Raw genomic sequence first — 26,220 nt, 5'->3', positions numbered from 1 at the left:
CTTTCATTCAACAACAATTTGCATTTAGATAGCACCTATAACATAGGAAAACATCCCAAGTGCTTTACAGAAGCAGAATCAGACAAAAATTGGCTCTTAGCTAAAGGAGATATTAGGAGGATCACTAAAAGCTTGATCAAAGAGGTAGGTTTGAGGGAGAGGTTTATGGAGGGAATTCCAGAGCTTGGGGTCTAAATGGCTGTAGGCACATCTGCAAATGATGGGAGAAAGGAGCGAGGAATGCAAAAGAGACCAAAGTTTGAAGAATGCAGAGTTCGCGGAGGCTTGTAGGGCTGGAGGAAGTTACAGGGATAGGGAGGGGTGTGTATTTGTACACAACGATGAGAATTTTAAATTAGTGGCAATGGTCAACTGGGATTCAGGAGTGATGTGTGAGCAGGACTTGGTGCGGGATAGGATGCTGGCGGCAGCGTTTTGGAGGAGTTCAGGTTGCCAAAACCACCTGCTTCATCATCATCCTGGAGGGCAGATAGCCTCGGCCTCCTTTTCTTTACTGCCGATCACCTCCTTAAACCATTAGTCACCAAGATTGAGATCATTGGTTCATCTGCTTCTGCTGCTTTCCCATCTTATTCTAGCTCTGAACCCCCTACTCTCTCTCGCTTATCCCATCTCTCCCCGTGCCATCCTTGGCTCCTGCTGTTGATGAGACCTACCTCCTCCTCACTCAACCCCCATTCCCACTAAACTGACCGCTCAATTTCCCTTCTTGGCATCCATGCTTAATGACTCTAAATGGTTCCCCCTTCTCGGGGACTGTCCTCCTCCTTTTCAGAATTGCTGTCATCAAGCTCCATCTCAATAAAATCCACCTATGCACTCTGTCCTTGCTACCTACTGCTCCATCTCCAATCTACCTGGATATTGGCCCAGAAATTCGGGTCGGGGGCTTCCCGTGGGTGTAAGCCCCCGACCTGCACTTGCCTTGCGCGCTGGCAGTTGAGCTGTAGGGCCCCGTGGAATTCTGCTCCGGGGCCTGGCCCAGCTGCTGGCACGCTGTGCTTGCGTGTCCCAGGGGCGTAGTTAGTGCGATGCGTCCCCTGGGATCACGTGAGCCATGGGCAGCCAATCGGAAGAGGGAAAAGCCCATTCATAAGATTGACAGGAAGACCTGTCAAAACTTATGAATACTACGGCCCCAAAATAGCAGTAAACCTTCAAATAATTTTTTTTTTTTTAATTCACACTTTTTAAATAAACTATAAATTACATTAAATAACTATTTTAAACAATAATTTAAATTTTTGAAAAAAATAATTTTACAGGAAACTTTGTGCTATCCGGCACCCATGGGACCGAGCTACTGCCGTTTTTTAAAAAGCTCCGGATAGACCAGCGTCAATGTTATCAGATAGGAGCTTTTCATCGCAGTATCTGACCACAAACACTGTTGCTCAGCAACAGCTTGTAAACACTCGGCCCGTGGCTTGGAAGCGTCTCTGAAGCTGTTGCTAAGATACAGAGACGCTTTCTAGAGCCTGCCGTGTCTGACCACAAACACTGTTGCTCAGCAACAGCTTGTAAACACTCGGCCCAGTAGCTTGGAAGCGTCTCTGAAGCTGTTGCTAAGCGACAAAGACGCTTTCCAGAGCCTGCCTGTGAAAAGAATGCTAGGAGAAAAAAAAACCTAACCAAAACGGCTGCTGATTTCTGCCGTTAGATCAAAGTTGCCGGACATTCAACTTCCGGATAGCTCAGAAGTTTCCTGTATATTCTAACGGGGCTAAAAATAAACTTACCTTGCTTTAAAGTATTTAAAAATAATAAACCTGTGGAAAAAATGTTTAATTTTAATTAATTGACCACTTACCTTGTAAAAAGCAGGCCATACGCCTGCTTTTTACATTTCTAAATACTGCAGGCTTACGATCCCGGGAAAACCTGCAAAAAAAACCTAAGTTCAAAGCGCACGCGCAGCCTCTCCTGCGCGCGCGTTTGACCCCTGAACCTCTTCATTCAGATGATCGGAAGTGCCGGTTTCCCGCGCATGCGCCGTGCATGCAGAAAACCGGCACTTCCATTCGGCCTACAGGTGAGCACCCCGTGCGTACTCGCCCGTGGAGACCCGAATTTCTGGGCCATTGTCTTTCTGCCCCCACCACCACCACCTGTTCAGAGGACACTGAGGCCAATTGTAGTGCCAGTCCCCAATTGCATGTATGATTCAATAAAGTACCACACTGCTTAGTGCATTTACCCACGGAAGCATCAGGGGTGCCCCTGAGACAACTTCTCTGCAGTAAATAGGTTCTCCAAATTCCTTTGCAGTTCGTGGAAATTTTGTACCGTGTAAATTTATATTTATAAACTAAGTACATCTTCTATAACTTGTGCTTTAATGAATAAAACTGTGCTGATTTGAGGACCAAATCTCAGAATTTAACTTGTTTAAAAAAGATAACTAAAAACTGGCTTAGTGTCTATGGAAGTAAAGCCAGTGCCTGTTCCGTGTTTCCGTATGATGTACTTCATTGTACTCATAGCAGGGAAAGGAATTCTTCCCATTCAGTTGTTATAATGGAGATCTGGAATCATATTTCCAAGAAATGGAAATATTAATTAAACATATATGTGAGATGATGCACGTATTGACAAAAGAGAAATATTATTTCTTGAGCAGCAAGAGGAAAAGGTGGAGAAAAATAGTTAGTGACTAAGGACCCCCGAAGTACTCTAAATTATAGAACCATCAAAATCGATTTATTGTGACATCTGTTTTAACTTTACACGAATTCCACATAAGTTTTAGTAGAATTTTTTTTAAGCTTCTCATCATTCCCTCCATTTTAATTCTCCTATTATTATGTTGTATGGCTTTCAAATGTTGGCTACCAATATAAATATCATCACATAATATGAAGAAAGCAAAATATGAATAAAACTGGAAAGGCATAAAATCTACATTTTATGGTGGAAAAAATGTGAAAATGACTTATTAAAACCAAATATTGCAGTGAAAAGGAAACCATAAGAAACTAATATTTTTTGAGTTTATAAATACCATCTGGACTTTATTTGACACTAATCTCCAATGAAAAACAAATATTTCTTACTGTGCCTTTTAGCGATGATTGTTCTCCTGGTTTAATGTGTTCTAGTCCAACATAAATAACATCAGGATTTTTTTAATGGTTTCTCTACTGGATCCTTTGTTAGTGACTGAGATTTGTACTGGGCTTCTGCCCAGTGCAAGTTTCATCTAGTCATGAGGTTTTCTGTAACAAATCTTTATCCATTGCCAGCACCAGTATAGATTTTGACTTTTTTATTAATTTTATCTGTTCAAGCCAAGGGTGCAATGTATTCATTGTTTTCATTAGGCATACTAATCATGGGTATAGAGATCTGAGAATGCCCAGCTTTAAACATTGTCAAACACTGGCTAGATTTGACATTCAGAAATATGTGCATTTTGTTTGAGAATTCAATAAACTTAATCTTAAGCAGAGACAGTTGAGAGGAGATATGATAGAGGTGTTCAAAATCTTGGGTCTAGACGGAGTAGATAGAGAGAAACTGTTTCCATTGGCGGAAGAGTTGAGAACCAGAGGACACAGATTGAAGGTGATTGGCAAAAGAACCAAAGGCGACATGAGGAAAAACTTTTTCACGCGGCGAGTGGTTATGATCTGGAATGCACTGTCTGAAAGGGTGCTGGCAGCAGACTCAATCGTGGCTTTCAAAAGGGAATTAGATGAGTACCTGAAGGAATAACATTTGCAGGGCTACGGGGAAAGAGTGGGGGTGTGGGACTAGCTGAAGTGCTCTTGCAGAGAGCCGGCACGGGCTTGACAGGCTGAATGGCCTTCTGTGCTGTAACCATTCTATGATTCTATGATCTTGTATCAAAGCTGTTATAAATACAAGTTGTTGTTATACAGTAGCTTTGCTGCCATATAAGTTCTTAAAAATACCTTTTAAAAAAAATCTCAATTTCATACATTCCCACTTTGGTGTTTGTTATTTCTCAGTGCCAACTGTTGATGTTTTTGATGTGAGTTAGACTCCTTCGGTTGCATTGTTCATAGTAAATACCCAAAATTTCTTTGTTGTAGACACAGGTTTAAGGAGTTGAGCTGCTTTGCTCACTGTTCAGTTTAAATGTTCGCTTAAAAAAATTCTTTGCATTGTAAAGTATGGTACTCAGACTGACATTGAATGTCCACATCTGTCCATTGTAATAAAAATATTGTAGTTCAACTTTTGCAGTATCAATTTAATGTATTGAGCGCACATTCTTTATCGGCTAGGAAAACTCAAATACATGACATTATGCTCAGAAATACAGTACAGGAAACTTTCTGGTATCTGGCACGGACGGGACCGACCTGGTGCCGGTCCATCAACAATGCCGGATAACCGAACGCTATAGTAAAACATACAGAGCTCAGAGCTCCGTATAAAGCAACAAACCCTGTTGCTTCAAAACAATCGGCACAAGTTGCAAGCGTCTCTGTAGCTTAGCAACAGCTTCAGCTACACGCTTGCACAGCCACAAATGGAGTAAAAAAAAAAGTTATCTGAACTGACTCCTGAATTTTGCCGGTGGATAGAGCGTTCCAGTTATTTAGTGGCCGGTTCATCGAAAGTTTCCTGTATCTGCTTTCTTTGTTCCTGGCCATTGCTGCACAACTGAATTGCCAGTCTCTCTCGCTAAAAAGTTCCACTTTCTTTCCCAGCGGCAATTATAAAAATCGAGATTAATGTACTTTTGAACTGCTTTTTGCTAGACTATTTTTATGGCAAACAATGCTGGGGAAAACTTTTTGTTTAGTTTTAACTTTGATGTTCTCTTCATGTTTGTCATTCTTGACTGCTTTTATTCTTGGTTTTTTTGTGCCTTTTATGGATTCTAAGTCCCAAATAGCTCCTTTTGAAATAGCTTGGAATATGGACTTCCTTTGCAAAATTGTGGCCATTCCATGGTAAACTCTGTCTCCCCCTCTCCTGCACCCCTTGCTGCTATTAACACCACTTCAAACCCACCCGTATCCCCACTGTACTCTTGAGTTATGTTTTCTCAAATAGAGAAAGCAGAAGTTAAATGGCAAGTCAATCTTGGCTGTCTTTGGGTTCTTTTTAAAGTTTCAGCTCACATCAAAAACACTAACAGTTGGCACTGAGAAATAACAAACACCAAAGTGGGAATGTATGAAATTGAGATTTTTTAAAAAGATATTTTAAAGAACTTATATGCTGTTTTGTACAGTGCTTGACATTCATACAGTATAGCATTTAAGAATATAATTCTGCCTAAAAATGCTTCCCAGTTTTACCATCCAGACTCCTTTCCTATGTGGAATACACATAAACCAGCTATTGAAGATCAAAAAAATCATAATTTGGGGATTTTTTTAATTGCCATTTTAATCTTTTGTAAAAGTATTTTCAGTGTTGCCTCAGGAGTTCATGTAAAAGATAGACTTGCATGACCTCCATTTAGTCTGTAGCTTTCTTGTATTGAAGAGCTTGCTTTTCTTGTTTTAACTTTTTTTGAGGAAATGAGGTAGTGCTAGGTAAAAATGAACAGAGAAAACTGGCAAATTCGTTTTGCCTTTTGTAAAGGTAAGAGTACAAAAAGTGCTTTGGTTAAAATTCAAATCAAATTTACAGCGATCCTTTTCAATTTAGAAACCCTGTAACCCTATGCTTACTCCCCATTATTATCCACACACTTTCATCTCTATCACCTGTTCTCAGCTCGCCTAAATTATGGCAGCTAACTCCCTGTTGACCTATTTTTACTGCCTTTTTAAATACCTGTTTTGGTTTGACTCCGCCCATATACTTCTAATGTTACATTTGTCTTTTTTCTTCTGCATCACTGCCTGTTAGGTATGGTTAACACTCGGTTCCACATTTTGATAATTGAGCCTCAAGGACACGGGGCTGTGAAAACAGCAGGTCTGGTTGCAGAAATGAAAGTAGTTCAGTGCCACCCATATTATTTACCTGATTGGCACGTTGAAGCAGTGGCATTCATTTTCTATTCAAACAGCATTAATCTGTATTTCATCAGGTACCTGCCGCGCTGTAACCTTAGATGCGTCCTTGAGACTCGGGTTACTCTTGAGTTGCCTTTATTTTTATTAATGTACCATGAAAGAAGTACACGAAGGAGAGTCAACATCAAAGACTCTCTTTTTAAAAGGAAATGGCTGATGTGAATCCCTTGGTATTAAATGTTGTCTGTTATATGATTCGGCTGTTTTGCATTGTTTCACAAACCCTTGAAAAAGAATTTATTGCAGGTGTTGCTGGAGATTACAGTATTTTTGGAAAGCTGGAAAAATGTGAACTGGCTGTGATGAAATGTGTTATGATGCATAATTGAAGGATATGGGTTTATGTTTGCAGTTGCACATGATCTCACTGTGCGACCAAGTGAAGGCAGAGGTGGGAGACGAAGCACTTCCTCTTCAAAGAGGATTCCGATTCTGACTCTCAGCTGATAGTGTGTTGCACAGAGGAGAAAGAGTGGTTCTCCTTTTAGTGTAATAGTTTATTGCACATTAACCTTGTAATTTGCAGTGTCATTAAATATTGTATATTGAAGTCACGTCAAAAACTGCCTTTTCACTATTCAAATATGTGGGGAAATGGCTGTTAAAAGTTCTTAAGGTGGATTACAAAAGACAGATTCAGTAACATTATTACAGTGTTGTATTATTGCAGTGTATTACAACACCTCAAACTGTCTTCTAAAATGGCAGTACATTATTGCTACAGCACAGAATATTTGCTTCTTGTGGTAACCTGTCGCATTATTTCAAATGTGAAACATACCACAATGTGTTTTTATCAACCACCTCGGTTTGTGACACTAGAGATCATACTGACAGGCTACCGAGGTTTGATTACAATAAGGATGAGGTTGAATGGTTCAGGGTTTAGACCTGCATAATTTTGCCTGGAGCAGTAATCAGAAAGGATAAAATACTTACCCTGTGCTCTTTCTTGTCAACTACCAGTTTTGGCATTGAAAGCTTCAGGTTGAAAATACACAACTATAGCTTTGTGTATGATAAATAGAATGCAGTTGTTCTGTGTTTAAGATATTTCTTTGCCTAGATTACTTTGTTTTGTGAATTTAGGATCCTATTTTCAGTCCTTAAACACTGTTGTACTAACCATAATCGTGTTCATTTGGATTAGATTTAAAAAGTTGATTTTGTTTTTGCAAAGAAATAGTTTTGCACCTTGCCAGAACCTTATGTAATGAAGATATTATTTGACTACTTTTATAATTACAGTAAAGGAAGACAAAAGTATGCAATGGAGAGCAGTGAAAATGTATTTTTTTTTAAAAATGGTTATTTAGATTATCCCTTCATCAGAAGTGTCTTGGGTCCTCTGATGCATTTGGTGATGGCTGATGAACCGAGCATTGGTCCAGAGGCCTTCTCCCTTCTCCCTGATCACTAGGATGACCTGGTTGGGATTGGCTGTTTGATACAATTGCTTTGTGGTTTTTCAGTTTTTTTCATTTTCTGAGCAACTCCAGTTTGTTTTTGAAGTGAGAGATACCAGTATAGAATCATAGAATGGTTACAGTGCAGAAGGAGGCCATTCGGCCTGCCAAGCCCATGCTGGCTCTGCAAGAGCACTTCAGCGAGTCCTACTCCCCCGCCCTTTCCTGGTAGCCCTGCACATTTTTTTCCTTCCCCTTTGAAAGCCACGATTGAATCTGCCTCCACCACCCTTTCAGGCAGAGCATTCCAGATCCTAACCACTCGCTGCGTAAAAAAGTTTTTCCTCCTGTCGCCTTTGGTTCTTCTGCCAATCACCTTAAATCTGTGTCCTCTGGTTCTCGACCCTTCTGCTAATGGGAACAGTTTCTCTCTATCTAGACCCATCATGATTTTGAACACCTCTATCAAATCTCCTCTCGACCTTCTCTGCTCTAAGGAGAACAATTCCAGCTTCTGCAGTTTATCCACGTAACTGAAGTCCCTCATCCCTGGGACCATTCTTGTAAATCTTTTCTGCACCATCTCTAAGGCCTTCACATCCTTCCTAAAGTGCGGATCCCAGAATTGGACACACTACTCCAGCTGAGGCCGAACCAATGTTTTATAAAGGTTCATCATAACTTCCTTGCTTTTGTACTCAATGCCTCTATTTATGAAGCTCCGGATCCCATATGCTTTTTTAACTGCTTTCTCAACCTGCCCTGCCACCTTCAACGATTTGTGCACATATACCCCCAGAATACTTTAGAATTGTACCCTTTAGTTTATATTGCCTCTCCTTGTTCTTCCTACCAAAATGTATCACTTCGCTGCGTTAAATTTCATCTGCTACGTGTCTGCCCATTCCACCAGCCTGTCTATGTCCTCTTGAAGTCTATCACTCTCCTCCTCACTGTTCACTATACTTCCAAGTTTTGTGTCATCTACAGATTTTGAAATTGTGCCCTGTGGAACTCAATGTCATCAGGAAATACCCAACGTAGGCTGGATTTTGCTCTCGGCGGTGAATGAACTGCGCCAGCCGTTCATTATACAAACACTTGCCCACAGACTTTCTATGGGATTTTTGCATTGGAACTTGCTGTAATTGGAGCCATTATGGCACAGCCCCCTCTACAGGGGATCGGGGACCTTGAGGAAAGCAACTGTGCATCTCCGCAACCAATCAGATTAAAGAATCAGTAATGAGCGGCACAGAGACTGAACCAGGAAGTGTCAATTACAATATTTAATTCTTTGTGAAATCATATACGGAAATTAAAATCGAGAGGGGGAAGGAAAGATTATATTAAAGAGATAAGAGGCAGAAAGAAAAAGTAAAAAAAAGTGTTTATTTAATTTTTTAAAAATTTCCAGCAATATTAAAATCTGAAGGAATGACACTCCACACTTGTAATAGTTAATTTTCAGTACCAGAGAGGTTGTTTGGCAGTAATTAAGATTTATCACGCTGTTAAAAATTTACTTACACTGGAATGAACTAGCCCAACTTTTTCTGGCGAGTTTAGTGGGTATATATCATATAAGTACCGCAACTTCACGCCTTCCAAATATTTGAATGCGGAGTCTCTCAGCGAGATACCATTATAGCACAGCTTCTGGAGTAGCAGGGCAACTCTGACAGCAACGTCCGGATTTCACATTTAACTGAGCATGTGTGGTCACTGGAAGTTGCTATCTGATTTACACTTGAATAATGGTGAGCGCCATTAGCCTCACCATTATTTCTACAGCAAAACCCGGCTGTTTATCTTCCCACTTGTCACTGGGGCTATTATACGGCTTGAGGTTGTTAGAATATAGGAACAGGAATAGGCCATTGAGACCCTCGAGCCTGTTCTGCCATTCAATGAGACCAACAACAACAACTTGTATTGATATAGCGCCTTTAACGTAGTAAAACATCCCAAGGCGCTTCACAGGAGTATTGCAAGACAAAAAATTTGACAGTGAGCCACATAAGGAGAAATTAGGGCAGGTGACCAAAAGCTTGGTCAAAGAGGTAGGTTTTAAGGAGTGTCTTAAAGGAGGAAAGAGAGGTAGAGAGGCGGAAAGGTTTAGGCAGGGAATTCCAGAGCTTGGGGCCTAGGCAACAGAAGGCACAGCCACCAGTGCTTGAGCGATTTATAATGGTCAGAATTAGAGGGGGGCAGATATCTCTTTGGGGGGGCTTGTGGGGCTGAAGGAGATTAGAGGTGAGGAGGGGCGAGGCTGGGAAGGATTTGAAAACAAGGATGAGAATTTTGATATCGAGGCGTTGCTTAACCGGGAGCCAATGTAGGTCAGCGAGCACAGGAGTGATGATTTTGCGAGTTAGCACACTGGCAGCCAAGTTTTGGATGACCTCAAGTTTACGTAGGGTAGAATGTGGAAGGCCAGCCAGGTGTGCGTTGGAATAGTCAAGTCTATAGAAATAACAAAGGTATGGATGAGGGTTTCAGCAGCGGATGAGCTGAGACAAGGGCAGAGACGGGCAATGTTACGGCGGTGGAAATAGGTGGTCTTAGTTATGCCGCGGATATGTAGTCAGAAGCTCATTTCAGGGTCAAATATGACACCAAGGTTGCGAACAGTGTGGTTCAGCCTCAGACAGATGTTAGGGCGAGGGATGGAGTTAGTGCCTCGGGAACGGAGTTTGTGGCGGGGACCAAAAACAATGGCTTCGGTCTTTCCAATATTTAATTGGAGAAAATTTCTGCTCATCCAGAACTGGATGTCGGACAAGCAGTCTGACAATTGAGAGAAATGGTAGAGAGGTAGAGCTGGGTGACATCAGCGTATATGTGGAAACTGACGCTGTGTTTTCGGACGATGTTGCCAAGGAGCAACATGTAGATGAGAAAAAGGAGGGGGCCGAGGATAGATCCTTGGGGGACACCAGAGGTAACGATGCGGGAGCGGGAAGAGAAGCCGTTGCAGGTTATTCTCTGGCTACGATTAGGTATATAAGAATGGAACCAGACGAGTGCAGTCCTACCCAGCTGGACGACGGTGGAGAGGCGTTGGAGAAGGCTGTAGACAAGTCAAGAAGGACGAGGAGTGATAGCTTACCTTTGTCACAGTCATAAAGGATGTAATTTGTGACTGATCATGGCTGATCTGCGACTTAACTCCATATACCCGCCTTTGGCCCTTATCCCTTAATACCTTTGGTTAACAGAACTCTTATCAGTCTCCAATTTAAAATTAACAATTAATCTAGCATCATTTGCCGTTTGCGGAAGAGAGTTCCAAACTTTTACCACCCGCTGTGTGTAGAAGTGTTTCCTAATTTTACTCCTGAAAGGTCTGGCTCTAATTTTTAGACAATGCCCCCAGCCCTAGACTCCCCAACCAGGGAAATAGTTCCTCTCTATCTACCTTATCTGTTCCCTTAATATCTTGAAAACTTCGATCAGATCACCCCGCTAGGGAATACAAACCTAATTTGTGTAATCACTAATTGTAATTTAACCCTTGGAGTCCAGGTATCATTCTGGTAAACCTATGGTGCACTCCCTCCAAGGCCAATATATCCTTCCTAAGGTGTGGTGCCCAGAACTGCTGACCGTACTTCAGGTGTGGCCTAACTAGGGCTTTGTATAGCTGCAGCATAACTTCTACCCCCTTGTATTCTAGTCCTCTAGAGGCCAGCATTCCATTAGCCGTTTTGATTATTTTCTGTACCTGTTCATGACATTTTAATGATCTATGTACCTGGATCCCCCAAGCCTCTTTGGACCTCCACTGTTTTTAGCTTTTCACCATTTAGAAAGTACCCTGTTCTATCCTTTTTAGGTCTAAAGTGCATGACCTCACATTTGCCGGCATTGAGATCCATTTGCCACAGTTTTGCCCATTCATTTAAACTATCGATAGCCCTTTGTAATTTTATGCTTTCATCTACAATGCCGCCTATCTTTGTGTCATCGGCAAATTTGGATATATGGCTTTCTATGCCATCATCTAAGTCGTTAATAAATACTGTGAACGGTTGAGGCCCCAATACAGATCCCTGTGGGACACCACTAGTCACATCCTGCTAATTAGAGTACCTACCCATTATCCCTACTCTCTTGTCTTCTGCCACTCAGCCAATTTCCTAACCAGGTCAATAATTTGCCTTCAGTTCCATGGGCTTCTACCTTAGTTAAGTCTCTTATGTGGGACTTTATCAAATGCCTTCTGGAAGTCCATATAAATAACATCCATAGACATTCCCCTGTCCACTACTTTAGTCACCTCCTCAAAAAATTCAGTCAGGTTTGTCAGGCATGACCTACCTTTCACAAAACTATGCTGCCTCTTGCTGATTAACTGAAAATTTTCGAGGTGTTCAGTCACCCTATCCTTAATTATAGACTCTAGTAATTTCCCAACCACAGATGTTAGGCTAACTGGTCCATATTTCCCTGGTTTCCTTCTCTTGCCATTCTTAAATAGCGGAGTGACATGCACAATTTTCCAATCTAAAGGAACGGTTCCTGAATTGAGAGAACTTTGGAAGATTATAGTTAAGGCCTCTGCAATGGGATCACCTGCTTCCTTTAAAACCCTGGGTTGGAAACCATCTGGTCCTGGTGATTTGTCACTCTTTAGTGCCATTATTTTCTTCATTACTGTTATTTTACTTGCATTAATTTTATGGAGTCCCTATCCCTGATTCAGTATTAGTTTCCTTGGGATTTCTGGCATGCTATCCTCTTCCTCGACTGTACATTTCCCTGTACAGTTTTTTTCTGTTGCTATTTACCATGTTTCAGCTTACTGTAGACCATTTCCATCAGAAAGCTGTTACTTTCCATCAGGGGAAAATTAAACCTTTTTTTGTTCTTGCCATTTTTCTCTCTTCGTCCTCTTGTTGGGGTTTCGTTCCACTGACACTGGGTATCCTTTGGTATCTCATCCAAATAGTGTTATTTACGTAATAAATGGATAGATGATGAATTATTACTTCAATTCTGTAATTGTTTCATAATTTCAAGCGCCTGCCTGTTTTCCACAAAAAGGATGGAGATTCTTTTTCAGTGCCATTAATTTCCCCCCTCCCTCACGTGACTTCTATCCCCAAGAAAGAAACAAAGCAGCAACATCATGGGAACATCAAGCAGATTCAATAGTAAGTTTCAAAAGGGAATTGGATATACACTTAAAATGGAAATATTTGCAGGGCTCTTTGGAAAGAGCAGGGGAGTGGAACTAACGGTATAGCTCTTTCAATATGCCGACGCAGGCAAGATGGGCCGAATTGCCGCCTCCTGTGCTGTATGATTCTAACTCCAAGTCACACACCATCCTGACTTGGACATATATCACTGTTCTTTCATTGTTACTGCATCAGAATCCTGGAATTTGCTACCTAATCTTCTCGTAGGCAGTCCCTCTGAACCGAGGATGACTTGCTTCCACATTAAAAATGAGTTCTCCGGTGACTGATGAGTCCAATGCGGGACCTACAGTCTCTGTCACAGGCGGGGCAGAAGGTGGTTGAAGGGGTGGCTGGGTGGGGTGCTTGGGTTGACTTGCGCTTGGCTTCCGCTTGCTGCTGGTGAAGAGACTCGAGGTGTTCGGCGCCTTCCCGGATGCTTCTCCTCCACTTTGTACGGTCTTGGGCCAGGGGTTCCCAGGTGTCGGTGGGGATGTTGCACTTTTTCAAGGAGGCTTTGAGGGTGTCCTTGAAGCATTTCCTCTGCCCACCTGGGGCTCTCTTGCCATGTCGGAGCTCCGAGTAGAGCGCTCGTTTTGGGAGTCTCGTATCGGGCATGCGGACGATGTGACCCGTCCATCGGAGCTGATCGAGTGTGGTCAAAGCTTCGATGCTGGGGATGTTGGCCTGAGCAAGAACACTGACGTTGGTACGCCTATCCTGCCAGTGGATTTGCAGGATCTTGCGGAGGCAGCATTGGTGGTACCTCTCCAGTGCTTTGAGGTGCCTGTTGTACATGGTCCATGTCTCTGAGGCATACAGGAGGGCGGGTATTACTACTGCTCTGTAGACCATGAGCTTGGTGCCGGGTTTGAGGTCCTTGTCTTCAAATACTCTCTTCCTCAGGCGACCGAAGGCTGCACTGGCACACTGAAGGCGGTGTTGGACTTCGTCATCGACGTCTGCCCTTGTTGTCCAAGGCCTTGTTGTGGGAGCACCATCACCACATCGACTGTAGCAGGTCAAGGATTGGGCTTTGCTAGTGTCACCCATTGCGCGAGGAAAAAAATAGAATAACAGGCGCACATGGGGTGGTAGCAGGAAAATAAGTCCTGATGTTTTATACTCTTCAGACTACACCAATCTTCAGTGAAGACAAAATATCTGGTAAAGTCAACTTTTTTACCTAAAAATCATTCAAAACTAAGCCTCCTGTAATAGAAAAAATGTAGTCAAGTGTTGAACAATAGACTAGGGACATCATTTAAATTAAAATGTGATTAACAAAATTTCGTTAGGGTTGAGTACAGAAGAAATCAACGAATGTCCTTTTTGCACTTACCCCACACAAACTTAAAAGGGAATAAGATTTCTTTGTTTATTGTCATTTGCAGTGCAGTATGTTTCTAATCAAATCAATTACTACACTGGCTTATTGGCAAATCTTTTTTTGTTTCTGTGGAACCCTTTTATAATGTTGTAAATCGGGCTGACTCTTTTGATGAAAGTTTTCTACAGCCCCCAAACAACTGGTTGTTAGACATGTCCTGATACAGTAATAGTTGAAATATTGATGTGAACTATTTCATTATAAAATGGTTGTACTATACATTTATTTTAATAAGTGTATATAGTATGGAAAACTTGAGTTTTTTTAATACTGTAGTAGTTGAATTGAGTGAAAATCACAGCTATCTGTACAGCTCTGTAGAAGAAGTTCTTGCATGTGAATTCGGTGCATGAAGTTCTGTCAGGAATAGGGCAAGGGTTGTATTTTCTTTGAATTTAATTTACATGTTAAGCAGAAGTGGTTGGAAATCCCCAACGATGCTGGAGTTCCAAACACAAGTGCAGTTAGGTAATTGAAAAACAATGTCCTGACTTATGAAAGGCACTGATATTTAATTTGTAGTGCTATAATCCGTGCTGTGAACTTGCTTAGAACAATGTTAGATAGAGGCAGGCTTTCATTATTAATTACAGAAACTCGCATTAAAGCAAAGTTTGAGTTAAATATCTTCTGAATTTATTTTATGGAAGCATCTCATATCAGAGTATTGTGATACAGTTGTAATATAACTGTGTTGAAATCAAAACTCATTGCACAATCTCCTACTTTAATTCATTTTGCCTTTCCTTTCACTGACGCTTCACTTTTTAAAACCTAAGCTTGATGTCATCCAATCACTATCTGATTTAGCTCCTCTATTATTCTTGTTGGTGGTGGTCTGCACAATGGGCCTTACGCCCTTCATCTTGATTGACTATTTAAAAAGATTATTGCCTGAAAGAAGGACATTGATTTTAGGCAGGTCTGCTACTTACATTGATTGATATTGGCATAAGAAATTAATGGATTAGACATGAAATAGCTTTCATTTTAAAGATTTGATTCTGTTAAAGGCTGTCTATGGGATGACTTGAAGGGTCTGTTGCAAGGAAACAGCAGTAACTTTCATATTTAACCAAAACATCAGTGGAACACACTGCTGAATGTTGAGTTTGAATCAGAAATAGATTAGAAATAAAATGGTAGGAATGAAGACCTGACTACTGGATTGACAATTAGCCATTCTAATAATACAAGCTAATGTACTCTTGGTGGTGGACTTCAATGTCCATCACCAAGAGTGGCTCGGTAGCACTACTACTGGTGCCCACTAGCTGGCCGAGTCCTGAAGGACATAGCTGCCAAACTGGGCCTGTGGCAGGTGGTGAGAGAACCAACACGAGGTAAAAACCTACTTGACCTCATCCTCACCAATGTACCTGTTACAGATGCATCTGTCCATGACAACATTGGTAGCAGTGACCACCGCGCACTCCTTGTGGAGACAAAGTTCCGTCTTCAGACTGAGGACACCCTCCATCGTGTTGTGTTACACTATCACCGTGCTAAATGGGATAGATTCAGAACAGATCTACCAGCTCAAAACTGGGCATCCATGAGGCGCTGTGGGCCATCAGCAGCAGGATTGTATGCCACCACAATCTGTAACCTCATGGCCTGGCGTAGTCCTCACTCTACCATTACCATCAAGCCACGGGACCAACCCTGGTTCAATAAGGAGTGCAGAACAGCATGCTAGGAGCAGCACCAGGCGTACCTAAAAATGAGGTGCCAACCTGGGAAACTGCAACACAGGGCTACATGCACGCTAAACAGCGGAAGCAGCATGCTATAGACACAGCTAAGCGATCCCACAATCAACGGATCAGATCAAAGCTCTGCAGCCCTGCCACATCCAGTCATGAACGGTGGTGGACAATTAAACAACTAATGGGAGGAGGAGATTCCATGAATATCCCCATCCTCAATGATGGTGGAGCCCAGCATATGAGTGCAAAAGACAAGGCTGAAGCATTTGAAGCCATCTTCAGCCAGAAGTGCCGAGTGGATGATCCATGTCGGCCTCCTTCTGAGGTCCCCACCATCACAGAAGCCAGTCTTCAGCCAATTCGATTCACTCCACGTGATATCAAGAAACGGCTGAGCACACTGGATACAGCAAAGGCTATGGGCCCCAACAGCATCCCGGCTGTCGTGCTGAAGACTTGTGCTTCAGAACTAGCTGCACCTCTAGCCAAGCTGTTCCAGTACAACTACAACATTGGCATCTACCCAGCAATGTGGAAAACTACCCAGGTATGTCCTGTCCACAAAAAGCAGGACAAATCCAATCCGACCAATTACCACCCCATCAGTCTACTCTCAATCATCAGTAAAGTGATGGAAGGTGTCGTCGACAGTGCTATCAAGCAGCACTTACTCACCAATAACCTGCTCACTGATGCTCAGTTTGGGTTCCCCCAGGACCACTTGGCTCCAGACCGCATTACAGCCTTGGTCCAAACATGGACAAAAGAGCTGAATTCCAGAGGTGACACGAGACTGACTGCCATTGACATCAGGGCAGCATTTGACCGAGTGGCATCAAGGAGCCCTAGTAAAATTGAAGTCAATGGGAATCGGGGAAACTCTCCATCTGATGGACCTTCCCTCCATCATAAGGTTAGAAGTGGGGATGTTTGCTGATGATTGCTCAGTGTTCAGTTCCATTCACAACTCCTCAGAAAATGAAGCAGCCTATGTCCACATGCTGCAAGACCTGGATGACATTCCGGCTTGGGCTGATGAGTGGCAAGTAACATTCGCGCCACACAAGTGCCAGGCAATCCCCCACCATCCTGGGGGGTTACCATTGATCAGAAACTTAACTGGACCAGCCACATAAGTACTGTGGCCACAGAGTAGGTCAGAGGCTGCGTACTCTGCGGCGAGTTTCTCACCTCCTGACTCCCCAAAGCCTTTCCACCATCTACAAGGCACAAGTCAGGAGTGTGATGGAATACCCTTGCACTTGCCTGGATGAGCGCAGCTCCAACAACACTCAAGAAGCTCGACACCATCCAAGACAAAGTAGCCCGCTTGTTTGGCACCCCATCCACCACCTTAAACATTCACTCCCTCCACCACCGGTGCAAGGTGGCTGCAGTGTTTAACATTGCACTGCAGCAACTCGCCAAGGCTTCTTCGACAGCAACTCCCGATCCCGCGACCTCTACCACCTAGAAGGACAAGGGCAGCAGGTGCATGGGCATACCATCACCGGTTCCCCTCCAAGTTCTACACGATCCTGACTTGGAAATATATCGCTGTTCCTTCATCGTCATTGGGTAAAAATCCTGGAACTCCCCAACAGCACTATGGGAGTACTTTCACCTTGGGTGAATAATAAAAAAAAAATGGTTTCTAAACCAAATAAAAAAAAAATATTAGTATTGGGCTATTTTGTGTAAATACTGTTTTCTAGTCTAAATGGTCACCGTTGGCCACTTTAGACTGCAGAATGGAACACTAGTTCAGTGTTTAATCTGAAGATGGGGGTTGTGAAGGAAGGGACTTGCTCAAATGATTCCGTGTTGCAGAAAAACAGCATTGATATCAACCGTGGGGAGCTGTGGCTCAGGCAGTTTCACTCTACTTTCAGCAGATATATAAATTTTTAAAAATCTCCAAAAAATGTTTGTGACAGAGTCTGAATTGTTTTTCTCATTAACTTTAATATTGAGTGATGTCTGTGCCTTCCAGGTAGGATGGGTAGGCCTTCGGCACCAGGTCGCAGCCGCGGAACGAAGAGGGGGAAGGAAAAATTAGAAAGGTGGGAGGTGGGGAAGAGGAGGAGGAGATCGGAGGCACCTGGTGTCGGGGGAGATCGGAGGCCGGTATGGGGTGAGGGGGAGATCGAAGGCCAGTGTCGGGGTGAAGGAAGGTAGAGATTGGAGGCCAGTGGTGGGGAGAGGATTGGAAAGGCCGGGTTGGTGCTAGATCCTGGGGCTCGTTTGGGGGGGTGGGGGTAAGCAGGTTAGCTTGGTGAGCCAGGGGGAAGCACTCGTGTTCTTCCTGGCTCACAAGTGGTGCTGGAAAGGCACTTGACTGCTGGATCCACCAGTCCTCGCCTCCCTTCAGCTGCCTGGTTTCCCGAGGCCCAAGGAACCAAGCCGGCTGGCGCTAAGTTTAAAATGGAGGTAAAATTTGAGGCGCAGAACTTCATTAAAATATTTAAATGTGTGACCCACCTGTTTTTGGGGCGTAAAATTCTCTCCATTGATTCAGTTCTATTGAGCCCATTTGACATGCACATGCAATTTTTTTTTGTATTTCAGCAGACCGAATCGTTTGGTACATGATCAAATTTGTCCACTAGATTGATGCAAAATTTCGTATACATCTATCTACTATAAACTATCCCAACTTGTCCTTCTCGACCTGTCTATAGCCTTTGACACGGTTGACCACACCATCCTTCTCCAACTCCTCGCTACCATCGTCCAGCTGGGTGGGACTGCACTCGTCTGGTTCCATTCTTACCATCCTAATCGTAGCTAGAGAATCACCTGCAATGGTTTCTCGTCCTGCTCCCACACCGTTACCTCTGGTGTCACCCAAGGATCTATCCTTGGGGCTCCCTCCTATTTCTCATCTACATGGTGCCCCTCGGCGACATCATCCAAAAACACAGCGTCCGTTTCCACATGTACGCAGACGACACACCGCTCTACCTCACCACCATCCCTCTTGACGTCTCTCTTTTGTATGTAAATTGTCAGACTGCTTGTCCGACGTCCAGTACTGGATGAGCAGAAATTTCTTCCAACTAAATATTGGGAAGAACGAAGCCATTGTCTTCTGTCTCTGCCACTAACGCCGTTCCTTAGCCACCAACTCCACCCCTCTCCCTGGCAACTGGCTGATGCTGAACCAGACTGTTCGCAACCTTGGATGTCCTATTTGACTCTGAGATGAGCTTCCAACCACATATTTGCTCCATCACTAAGACCACCTATTTCCATCTCTAACATTGCCCAACTCCATCCCTGCCTCAGCTCATCTGCTGCAGAATCCCTTATTCATGCCGTTGTTACCTCTAGACATGACTATTCCAACGCACTCCTTGCTGACCTCCCATGTTCTACCCTCCGTAAACTTGAGGTCATCCAAAACTCAGCTGCCCGTGTCCTAACTCACACCAAGTCCCACTCACCCATCACCCCTGTGCTCACTGACCTACATTGGCTCCCGGTTAAGCAATGCCTCGATTTTAAAATTCTCATCCTTGTTTTCACGTCCCTCCATGGCTTTGCCCCTCCCTAGTTCAGTAATCTCTACCAGCCCCAAAGCCTTCTGAGATCTCTGCTCTCCTCCAAATCTGGCCATTTGCGCATCCCCGATTTTAATTGCTCCATCATTGGCGGCCGTGCCTTCAGCTGCCTAGGCCCTAAGCTCTGGAATTTCCTTCCAAAACCTCTCTGCCTCTCCACCTCTCTTTCCTCCTTTAAGACGCTCCTCAAAACCTACCTCTTTGACCAAGCATTTGGTCATCTGCGTTAATATTTGCTTAATAAAAACAGAAAATGCTGGAAATACTCAGCATGTCAGGCAGCATCTGTGGAGAGAGAAACGAGAGTTAATGTTTCAGGTCGATGACCTTTTGTGGCTTGGTGTCAAAATTGTTTTGTAACGCGCTTGTGAAGAACATTGGGACGTTTTACTATGTAAAAGGCGCTATGTAAATACTTGTTGTTGTTGTTGTACTGATCTTAATTTGAATTCTGAATGAAGTTGGTAAATTAACACCAGCCACACTTTTGCAACTTTTCCTTTTGTTGAGTTTGCACAACCTATTCTCAATGGTTTGTTGTAATGATGTCCTCAGACGTATTGGTTTTGACACATGGAATTAAGTGTGAATCTTATGGAAGAGAACAGGGAGTCTTTCAAAATCCTATAGAAACATAGAAGATAGGAGCAGGAGTAGGCCATTCGGCCCCTCAAGCCTGCTCCTCCATTCAGTGAGATCATGGCTGACCATCCAAATTCAGTACCCTGTCCCTGCTTTCTCCCCATATCCCTTGATCCCTTTAGTCTTAAGAAATATAAGGAGTGATGGTTGAAGGAGAACAAGCAGAACAAAAGAAAAAGAAGGAAGCACTCCTAGCAGTTATTAGGAAGATCTGAGAACATAGCTGGACAACCTTGAATGCTAAAAGTACCTGATAGCCACACACCTTTCATTTAGATTAATTATTTTGTAAAATTCTAACGGGAATAGATGTTCACATTCAACAATGGGGGAAAAACATACCAAAGTGTGGCTGGTGGCAATTTACCAATTTCTTTAGATTAGAGAAGAGAGAAAAATAGCAAAGCCTTTTCTTTAAATAAAGTAATTGTGCTGGAGGAATATTAGAACATTGAAAGAAATCCATCCTCTTTAAATATTACCATCAACATTCAGCTGAACCACTGGAACAGGGAGATGGAACCTTGGTTTAACATGTCATTCAAAGGCTGCTCTCTCCACCAATGGAACACATTCGTCAGTACTGCACTGGATTCTCAACTTGAATTCTGAGCTGAAATTATGGGGCTTGAAGCTGTGACCCATCGAAGAGAGTGCTACCAACCGATCCTATACTGTACCGCTTTGCTGTGTAGCACAGTACTTTTTTTAATGGAGATGATTTGGACATCTGCAAGCCAGTTTATTGTAAATGCGTGTACATCATAGGATGTTCTGCCTTGAATGCTAAAATTACCTGAAGCATGCCTGTCTTTCAATTAAATGAATGCAAAATTCTAAAGAGAATAGGTTGTTCAAACTCAACAAAAGGAAAAGTTGCCAAAATCGTGGCTGGTGGTTATTTACCAACTTCAACAGTAAAGAGTAATAAAACAACAAAGGGTTTGTTTCACCTTAAACATGGGGGAGAAATTGGGTGGAGCCGCAAACGGGGCGCCAAGCTCGCCTGGGCGCCGGATTTAGCGCAGCGTTTGGAGCAGTAGCGACTGCCGGAAATTCAGCTTGAGCGCCCCAAGAGGGACACGGGGCGAGGCTCGAGGCGCTCCGCGTCCCTCTTAAGGCGCTGAAACTGAATATCGCAGCGCAACGTGCCGCAGCGCCACATGCTGCGGCACGGCGTGCTGCGGTACTGCAGGCCTTCCTCCTATTCTTAAGGGGGAGGGCCCTGCACCAGCGCGATCAGAGATCGCGAGTGCCAGCAAAAGAGCCCGGCACCGAGGAGAAGTGCTGGGCTCTCGGAAAACAGCCGGCAATGCCGCGGGGGGCGATCAGGAGGCCAGGGACGGGGGTGCTGGCAGGCGGCCGCCGAAAAAAAACGGCCGCCCCGCACCTCCACCTTAATTTGTGCCACTGCCGCCACAGGGAGGCCCCGTGAATCGGGCGCCATTTGCGAACGGCGCTACAGAGGCAGTCACTGCCAAATATCGAGATCGGGGCGGTAGCGGGGCGCTGCGCACACCGATGACGTCATCGGAGGTGGTGCAGCGGAACAGGTTAACGCCGCCATTAGCGCCCCAGCTAAATATCGCGGGAGGCGCGGCCAGTGGCGCTAAAGCCACTGAGTGCCCTCTTTAGGCGCTAACTGGTGGCGCAGCCCACCGAATTTAATGTTATACGGGTTTATTCATGTGTGAACAGAGATGAATCTGGGCAAATACTCAACTAAACAGTTGAGTACAAGGAACATCTAAAGAAAACAAAGGCTGCTTTTAGATCAGCAAAAAGACAAATGGAAAAAAGGATCGTAGACAATTGTGGAAGTAATGGGAAAAACTTTTTCAGTTATGTGAAGAATCCGAGAACTGTCAAAAGACTGTATTGGGCCACTGAAGGTTGTTCAAGGACAAGTTACAAAGGACTCATTGGGTATGGCGGAAATATTAAATGAGTACTTGCATCGGTATTCACCCTTTAAGATGATGCTCAACTATTAGAATTTAATTATGTTACTAACAAAACTAGTAATATTAACAGATGAACATGTTGTTTTAAAAAGACTTAAGAACTTGAAAATAGATAGAGCAGCCGGGCCAGATGATATCCACCCTAGGGTCCTCGGGGAGATGGGACATGTGCTGTGTGAGCCCCTAGCCTGTATTTTTAACAGCTCACTGCGCTCTGGAATGGTTCCTATAGACGGGAAGGAGACTAATGTAGTCCCCATCTTTAAAAAAGGTGGCAAGACAGAACCAGGTTACTATAGGCCCATTAGTTTAACATCAGTACTAGGTAAGATGCTTGAGGGGATCATTAGGGATGCAATATATGAATGTTTGGATAGAGAGGGGCATATTAGGGAGACCCAGCAAGGTTTCATAAAAAGGTCATGTATTACAAATCTAATTGTATTTTTTGAAGAAGTTACAAAGTTGGCAGATGAGGGAAGCCCAGTAGACATTAAGAACATAAGAAATAGGAGCAGGAGTATGGCATATGGCCCCTCGAGCCTGCTCTGCCATTCAATAAGATCATGGCTAATCATCGGCCTCAACTCCACTTTTCCGCCCGATCTCCGTATCCCTTGATTCCCCATGAGTCCAAAAATCTATCTATCTCAGCCCTGAATAAACTCAAAGGCTCAGCATTCACAGCCCTCTAGGGCATAGAATTCCAAAGATTCACAACCCTCTGAGTGAAGAAATTCCTCCTCATCTCGGTCTTAAATGGCCTACCCCTTATCCTGAGTCTGTGCCCCCTAGTTCCAGACACTCCAGCCAGGGGAAACAACCTCTCAGCATCTACCCTGTCAATCCCCTTCAGAATCTTGTATGTTTCAATGAGATCACCTCTCATTCTTCTAAACTCCAGAGTGTATAGGCCCATTCTACACAATCTCTCATCATAGGACAGCCCTCTCATCCCAGGAATCAATCTAGTGAACCTTCGTTGCACCGCCTCCAAGGCAAGTATATCCTTCCTTGGATAAGGAGACCAAAACTGTGCACAGTACTCCAGGTGTAGTCTCACCAAGACCCTGTACAATTGTAGCAAGACTTCCTTACTCTTATACTCCAACCCCTTTGCAATAAAGGCCAACATGCCATTTGCCTTCCTTATTGCTTGCTGTACCTGCATGCTAGCTTTCTGTGTTTCTTGCATGAGGACACCCAAATCTCTCTGAACACCAACATTTGAAAGTTTCTCATTATTCAAAAAAAAAAATTCTGTTTTTCTATTCTTCCTACCAAAGTGAATAACCTCACATTTCCCTACATTATAGTCCATCTGCCACCTTACTGCCCACTCACTTAGTCTATCTATATCCCTTTGCAGACTTTGTGTTCTCCTCACAGCTTACTGTCCCACCTAGCTCTGTATCATCAGCAAACATTACACTTGGTCCCTTCATCTAAATCATTAATATAGATTGTAAACACTGATCCTTGCGGCACCCCACTAGTTACAGCCTGCCAACCTGAAAAAGATCTGTTTATCCCTGCTCTGTTTTCTGTCCGTTAACCAATCCTCTATCCATGCTAATATATTACCCCCAACCCCATGAGCCCTCATCTTTGTAATAACCTTTTATGTGGCACCTTATTGAATGCCTTTTGGAAATACAAATATACTACATCCACTGGTTCCCCTTTATCTACCCTGCTAGTTTCATCCTCAAAAAACTCTAATAAATTTGTCAAACGCGATTTCCCTTTCATAAAACCATGTTGACTCTGCCTAATCATATTATGATTTTCTAAGTGCCCTGATACCACTTCCTTAACAATGGATTCGAGCACTTTCCCGACGACTGATGTCAGGCTAACTGGCCTACAGTCCCCTGTTTTTTCTCTCTCCCTCCTTTCTTGAATAGTGGTGTTAACATTTGCTACCTTCCAATCCGCTGGAACCATTCTAGAATCTAGTGAATTTTAGAGAATTAAAACCATCTCTTCAGCTTCCTCTTTTAGAACCCTAAGATGTAGGCCGTCAGGTCCAGGGGATTTGTTGGGTTTTAGTCCCATTAGTTTCTCTCGTGCTTTTTCTCTACTTCTATTAATTACGTTAAGTTCCTCACCCTCATTAGACCCTTGGTTCCCCACCATTTTGATATGCTTTTTGTGTCTTCTACTGTGAAGACAGATGCAAAATATTTGTTTAACGTATCTGCCATTTCCTTATTCCCCATAATAATTTCTCCTGTCTCAGCCTCTAAGGGACCAATATTTACTTTTGCTACTCTCTTCCTTTTTACATACTTGTAGAAGCTCTTACAATCTACTTTTATATTTCTTCCTAGTTTTCTCTCATTTTATTTTTTCCCATTTTAGCAATTTTTTGGTCATCCTTTTTGGTTTCTGAAACTCTCAATCCTCAGGCTTACTATTATTCTGTGCAACATTATAAGCTTCTTCTTTCAATCTAATGCTATCCTTATCTTCTTTAGTTAGCCATGGTTAGATCACTTTTCCCATGGAGTTTTTGTTTCTCAGTGGAATGTATTTTTGTTAAAATTATGAAATTTTCTTTAAATGCCAGCCACTGCTTATCTACCGCCATACCTTTTAATCTATTTTTCCAATCTACTTTAGCCAACTCACCCCTCATTCCTATGTAATTGGCTTTATTTAAGTTTAAGACTCTAGTTTCGGACTTAGACAAGTCACTCTCAGATTAATGTGAAATTCTATCATATTATGATCACTCTGCCCCCGAGGATCCTTTACTATGAGATTGCTAATTAACCCTGTCTCATTACACAATACAAGATCTAAAATAGCCTGTTCCCTGGTTGGTTCCATGATGTATTGTTCTAGGAAACTGTCCCGAATGCATTCCATGAACTTGTCCTCCAGACTACCTTTGCCAATTTGATTTGCCAGTCTATATGAAGATTAAATTTCCCCATGATTATTGCATTATCTTTGTTGCAAGTTCCTACTATTTCTTGATTAATATTCTGTCCAACGGTATAGCTACTGTTAGGGGGCCTATATACTACTCCCACCAGTGTTTTCTGCCCATTGCTATTCCTTGTCTCCACCTATGCTGATTCTACTTCCTGATCTTCTGAGTCGAGATCCTTTCTCTCTAATGTTCTTATGTCATCCTTTATTATCAGGGCTATTCCCCCTCCTTTTCCATTCCACCTGTCTTTTCGAAACGTCAAGTACCCTGGAACATTTAGTTCCCAACCTTGGCCACTTTGCAACCACGTCTCTGTAATGGCTATTAGAGCAAACCCATTTATCTTTATTTGTGCCACTAGTTCATCTGTCTTGTTATGAATGCTTCGTGCATTTAGATAAAGAGCCTTTAATTAAATTTTTTTACCATTATTCCTTGCTGTGACCTTATTCTCTGCTGCACTGTTACCGTTAAACGCTCTGTCCCTTCCTGTCACACTGCTTATTTTTACCCAAACACAGCCTTTGGGACTCTCGTGGCTGCAGAGAACAGTATCTATCCCTCTGACTATACTGTCCCCATCTACCACATTCCTTCCTTCTCCTCCCACTTGGATGGCCCCCTGTACCGCGGTGCCCTGGTCACTTGCCCATCTTCCCTGCAGTCCTTTTCCTCATCCATACAGGTAGCAAGTACCTCGTACTTGTTGGACTTCCAAAAAGCTTTTGATAAGGTACCGACCGCACAAGAGGCTTCTCTGTAATATCGAAGCCTCTGGTATTAGTCGTAATATATTGAGCTGGATTGAGAACTGGCTGGCAGGACGTAGGCAAAAAGTAGTTCTAGATGGATTTGGAGCTGTTTGGAGACCGGTTGCAGTGGTGTCCCGCTGGAATCGGTGTTGGGACCGTTGCTCTTTACTATTTTTATTAATGATCTGGATGTAGATGTTGGGGGCATGATCGGCAAATATGCAGATACCACCAAGATCTGTGGGAATATTAGGACTGTAGCTGTCGCTCGTCTGCTTCAGGCAGATCTTAAGTGTTGGGTGATTTGGGCTCATGACTGGAAAATGATATATAACTTGGATAAGTGCAGTGTTATGCACGTGGACATGGCAAATACTCAACATTCACACACCCTTCAGGGAAAAGCATTAAAGAAGGTGGAGATAGAGAGAGATTTGGGCATTATTGTGCATACATCCTTAAAGGTACGTGAGTAATGCCGTGGCGCGGTAGCTAGAGAAAATAGGGTGTTGGGGTGTATCCATAGGACAACCGAGTATAAGACGAGGCATTCTATTTTGTCCTTGTACAAGACCTTGGTCAGGCCGCACTTGGAATACTCTGTCCAGTTTTGGTCTCCTCACATGGTGGGTGACATTGAG

At 43.2% G+C, this 26,220-nt stretch overlaps 1 protein-coding gene across 1 annotated transcript in view; it reads left to right on the top strand.

Annotated features, from left to right (window-relative positions):
- The window catches only part of srbd1 (S1 RNA binding domain 1), a 400,732-nt gene that overhangs the window by 106,077 nt on the left and 268,435 nt on the right, over positions 1 to 26,220 (top strand). The gene's annotated exons all lie outside the window — the stretch shown is intronic.

Source organism: Somniosus microcephalus, chromosome 3, assembly GCF_052327205.1.
Source record: "Somniosus microcephalus isolate GS21.2 chromosome 3, FLI_Smic_1.0, whole genome shotgun sequence".
NCBI classification, from domain to species: domain Eukaryota; kingdom Metazoa; phylum Chordata; class Chondrichthyes; order Squaliformes; family Somniosidae; genus Somniosus; species Somniosus microcephalus.
Note: the sequence above shows the minus strand (reverse complement) of the source record. Positions and strands in the feature narration are given on the sequence as shown.